Here is a 5,720-nt window from a genome sequence, read left to right as displayed (position 1 = left end):
CCGTGCCTCAGTTTCCTCATCTGTAAAATGGGAATACTAACAGTAACACTTCAGAACGATTGTGAGGATGCTGTGTAATATATATATATGACTTAGGACAGAGCCTGGCACACAGTAGAACTATATAAACATTCACTATTAGTTATTACAATTTTATTACCTTAAAATTGTGGAAAATGCACCAATTTGGAGAGCTGTGCTCGGTGCAGCCCTGCTGCCGCTGGCAGCATTCTGTTATTGGCTAAATGGACTTTAAGGTCCCTCAGTCACGTCCGAGACCCCACGATTTCTTGTACATCATATGGACACAGGTGGTGAGAGAGACGCCTGTGGTTCTTCGTCCATTCAGTGAAAATCTAGGACTCAGTTTTCAAGAAGGGCCCACATATTTTTAGAACCTGTTTTTAGCAGGAAGAAGCTACTGAGTCCAATGTTTCAGAGGCCTTTTCTATTGGTTTATGAGACTCATTTAGAGCAATGGTGATAAATGAGGGAAGGTTGTGGGTTGCTGGAGAAAGACTGCAAATTCTCGCTTCCGGTGGAGGGGAGGACAATGCGCAATTGTTTGCAGCGGATCGCTGGAGGAAATGCTTCTTGCTTGTGCGTCATTTGTAATTAACTCAACCTGGGATGAAAAATGTTGTGTATACAAAAATGTTATACTACCTGTGTAATAATAAATCGTTAGCAGATGCTGCCGGCATGAAGATTGTTATTGATGACTTTGGGGAGAAAACAGGTTTATGGGAAATGTTTGATTCAGAAGGAGGACACGCTTCTTGCTCGACTCCTGCCTGTCTGGCTGCACAGCGTTGGGAGGTTTATAGTACGGTGTGAAAAGCAGAAAAGTCCGTGCACAGGACCTGATCTGGTTTATCCACGCTCATAGGAGCTCGCCTCCCAGAACGGGGAGGTCAGGAGCTCACCTGCCCCTCCTGCAGAGGGACTGCCTCTGGCCTGCTCAAGCTGGGCTGAGTCCCTAGTCCTTGGAGGTCTGGGTCCTCGCCCCTCCTATGCACACGTGAAGGGCATCTGGGTGTAACTGTCGGACTCAGCCAGGAGGGGCCACAGTTTGATGATAACACAGTCGTGGATAGCGCATTGGGCCAGCGTGGGCTGAGGTCAGCCAGGAACAGGTTGGCCTGTGGCTCTGGCACTGGTTCGTGGTGTGGTGTGGTTCTCAGCAAACAAATTTACCTCTCTGACCCTCAGTTTCTTCATCTCTAAAATGGGCAAACTAATAGTATCTATCCCCAAGCACTTTTGAGGGTTAATTTAAAATATAAAACAGTCCAATCCTTGGTCAGTAGTAATAAGCCCTCATATGTTTATGATGGTGATGTTCCAAACTCCTCACCATGAGGGTCTCCACATCCAGACCCTCCACCTCCCACCCCCCTTACCTTTGGCACACATGCTCCCTCCACGAGGCAGCACGGCCAAGCATTTCAGAGCAGGAACTTCGGGCCCCACAGCCCTGCCTTCAAGCCCTGCTCGTCCACTCACTTTGTGAACATGAACGTGCTACTTAATTCTCTGACTGCAGTGGTCCTGCGCGTAGAATGGGGCTGATAGAGCACCTCCCACGTTGGGACTGTGGTGGGGACTGAGATGACGGCTAGGAAGCCTTCAGCACAGCACCTGGCGCACAAGATGCACCCCCTCAGTGCAAGGTATCATTACTCTGCCCGATGCTGCGGGGCAGGAGGTCTAGAGCAGAAACGTGACCACCACCTCACGGTCCAGGACTCCAAGCTGGCAGGAGACGTCTTCACCCAGCCTCATTCTGCCCAACACCGAGGTGAGTCGATGCTACAAACTCCTGCAGTTCAGCACTCCTTTACTCCGTTCCTCTCCTCCTTCGCTGCCATCCTGCTTCAGCCAAATTCTGGTTCTTTCAGGCCTGGGAGCCGGAGAGAATTGGGCTCGAATCCACACTCACTCACTGTATGACCTTGGACAAGTTGCTTAACCTCTCTGAGCCTGTTTCCTCACCTGCAACTGTAAGGATTAAATGAGACAACGCATGCAACATGCCTGGTCCAGAGCCTGGCACTGATTAAAAGCCGAACAGGTATTAAGTTCCCTTGTTCCTTAAATGGAAATCCTTTTCTCGCCCCCTAATGGGCTTAATTAACCCTTCCCCTCTCCAGATGTTATACTGCATCAGAGCATTTCTTCCTGTATGTCTTATTTAGCCCCTGTTGTGTTGGAATCAAAGGACCCCCACATCCTGCGCTTTCTCTAGAATCCTGCTTTCCATTTGCATCCTCTGTAGAAATCGTGGCTCTCTCCCAACATCAGTTCTCCTCGCTGTGGTAAATTGTTGCATTTACGGCTCCAAATTCGTTCGTTCCTTGTATCCACCCCATGGAGTTATCTTCCCCCACCTGATTCTCAGCTCGCCATGTGCCTTGCTCTGGCCAATGGGAGGATAGCAAATGTGCAGCGAGAAGACACCGGAGAAGTGTTTGTGCCCTGGGGCTTGTCCTCTCTTTCTGCTCCTGGAACCCTGAGACCGCCATGTGAGCAAGCCCAGGCCAGCCCGCTGGAGGATGACAACCCTGGGGAGAGTCCCCAGTCATCCCAGCCATCTCAGCAAAGATGTCCCAAACCACTCAACCCCAGCGGGCCCAGCAGCTGATGAGAGAGCCTGGCCCAACGGAGGAGCCATCGTGCTAAGCATGGCCCAAATCGCTGACCCACGGAATGTCATCGATTCAGACCTTTATATTAGTAACACTTCAAATGTATCCGTGTTCAGGGTCATCTTGTTAATTGTAGACAATTCTGCCAGCCTATCAAGATTGTTTCAAACACTGAATCATCATTCAAAGCGTTTGCTATGATTTCCAGGTTTGCATTACCTGCAGTCGGGAAAAGCATTCGTCCCTGGCGTCTTCATCCGAGCCCCTCACGGGAGTATTAGACACATTGAGCTGGAAATTAAATAAGCATCATGTGCCAGACATATCGTGCTGACCGAGAACAGATGACTCCACTCACATCACACCATTCCCTCACTTAACAATCCCAAACTCTGGCTATGTGCTTGACATGGTTTTATGGCTAGATAAGTGAACATAACTAACTCTGCCCTTGAAGTATTTGATATCCAGCCAGCTACTAACCCAGACAGGAGAAGGAGGGAAACATTCCTGAAAGAAGGGGATTTTTAGGCTGGCTCTTAACAGACACATAGGAGTTTGCAGGGTGGATAAGTGGAAAAGGACGTCCAAGGGGAGGGAACAGTATGTGCAAAGCATGATGCATCCGGGAATCTGTGAGTCCCTGGATGTGGCTGCAGCTTAGGGCATTCGGGAGCTGGAGAACAGGGTAGGGACCAAATGGTATGGGGCCCCGTGTATGTTTCTTAACCCATGTCATCATCCGTCAGGGCCACAAAAAAATCTTGAGAAGCCGCTCAGTTTCTTTGTAGGGCTGAGTGTGCCTGAGGCTCCAAGTAGCATCACTTCTTGATAAATAATTTAAAGCCCTGTCTTCGTGGGTCCACACACGTCTCTTCATTCAAGGAGCACTGATTTATGGACACGGCTTTCAAACACAAAAGGCTCTGATTCTATTTTGCTTAAAAAAAAAAGCAGAAGCTCTCAGGATTTACTACACTGATGGGCATGCACAGAAAATGAAGGCGAGAAGGTGCTGCAGGCTGCCTGAGGGAGGGATACAGGGATGCTGCTGTGCTCTATCTGGAGAGGAGCTGCGCCACCTGCCTCCCAGCCCCACGGTCCCGAGGGCCAGAGAGGAACCAGAGCACTTTCTGCTGGCCCCAAAGCTTCCCTGTTACAGCTCCGCCCCTCTGCTTCACAATTGGGAAAATCCTCTAAAGCCGCACAGGAAGTGAGGCAGAATCAAGCCACTCGGAGCTCTGCAGCCCAGCCCAGTGCCGTCTCCACTTCTTCGAGCCTCTCCAGTTTCTTCAGATCCAAAGGATTTGCTTCTGCGGAGCTCTACATGGAGGCAGCCTGGTGGAATAGACAGAACAGATGCTGGCATCAGGGAGGTAGGAGTCCTGCTTCTAAGTTCTGCTACTCACCCGCTGCCCAATCTTGGGCAAGTGACTTAATCGCTCTATGCCTCAGTTTTCTCATCTCTAAAATGGGAGTAATGATGAGTAGGCGTCATGGATTAGAGAATGTCTGCCCAGTGCTCCCTATACACACGCATCTTCAGCTCAAAATTGTTTTATGCCTTTTGCCCCCTCTCAAGGGCTTGTTGGTCTCTTTTCTACTGTTTGTGCATCTCTATGGTGTAAAGCAGAGATCTGATTTAACTTTTGTGCAAACATCTTCATCACGTGCAAAGTTAGATGGGTATTTCTTTCATCCAGCAGTTACGAGATGAGTAAACCCAGTTGGTTAAGGTCGAGAAAGCAGGCTTTCTTGTTGCGCTGTCAGTGAGAATATAATTCGCACCACGTTTCGGCAAAAATTTGTAAATATATAATCAAATTTAAAATATATATATATATCCCCTAAAATCCTATGATCCCACTTCTAGAACTCTTTCTTACAAAAGCACAATGTTGCAATTGTTTGTAAAAAAAAAAAAAAAGGAGCAGGGGAATGATCTAAATGTCTGTCCATATCTGAATGAATAAATTATAGAACCTCCATACAAATAAACTTCTATACAACCCTCTTAAAAAGCGCCACATGTACAGACTTGGAAAGAAGTCGACAACATATTGTAAAGTGAAAAAGGAAGTCGCCGCACAATATGTATGGTGTTAATACTGATTTTGGATTTTAAGAGCCATAGATAATACAAATAGCTAATGATTTATTGCACACTGATTCTTCGCCAGGCACTTATCTAAATATTTAATCCTTGCAACAAACTCATGACGTAAATGCGATTAGCCCATTTTTCAGATGAAGAAACTGAGGCCCAGAGAAGTGAAGCGATTTTCCCAGGGCTGTGGAGTTGGCGGAGTCCGGACCCAAGCCTGGTGCTCTGACAGCTGAGGCAGCTCCTTCGAGCTCAACCCCACCTGCCCTAAGCAAAGGAAAAGTTCTCGAACTGGCAGGGGGAGAGGGGCCTTTCTCTGCCCGCTTTATCCACTTTTGTGTTGTTTGGGTTTGTTACAATGAGCATGTAATTGAAAAATAAAAATTTTATAAAAGCGCCCAACCATGTGGAATCCTTGCCTGGGATGGAAGACAAGAGGGAGTGGGGGGAACCACAGACACTTTCTCAGGCTGGGCTGAGCGCAAACCTGGCTTTATGTGGATCCCCTGATACACACCTTCCGCGTCAGTAAGGAGAAGTACAGGGGAAAGGGTCCAACTCCAGCGTAGGACAATCTAAGTTCAATCCCGTTCCACCACCAACCAGCTGAGGGGACTTTGCCAAGTGTCTTAACCTCTCTGAGCTTCCTCTTCTCAGCTGCAAAGTACTACTACCACCATTACGGGGTTGCAGCGGGGTCACAGAGAGAGTGGCTGGCACGTAGCAGGTGGTTAGTGAGAGGTGGCTGCTGTGGCTGCTCCATCCCATGCTCTCTGCAGTGTGGCTCCTGGGGACCTGGCATCATGTGAATTAAGATGAACTCTTTGGCTGACATCATCCGGGAAGCTTTCATTGTCCCACAGTGTCCACATCCAACACTCAGGTCCAAACAACTCAGAGACAGAGGGTTTCACAGCAATCTTGTGAATTCCAAAGGCCACTGACTCCCCAAATCTCCCCCGAATTTC

The sequence above is a fragment of the Equus asinus genome, chromosome 13 (assembly GCF_041296235.1).
Source record: "Equus asinus isolate D_3611 breed Donkey chromosome 13, EquAss-T2T_v2, whole genome shotgun sequence".
Lineage (NCBI taxonomy): Eukaryota > Metazoa > Chordata > Mammalia > Perissodactyla > Equidae > Equus > Equus asinus.
Note: the sequence above shows the minus strand (reverse complement) of the source record.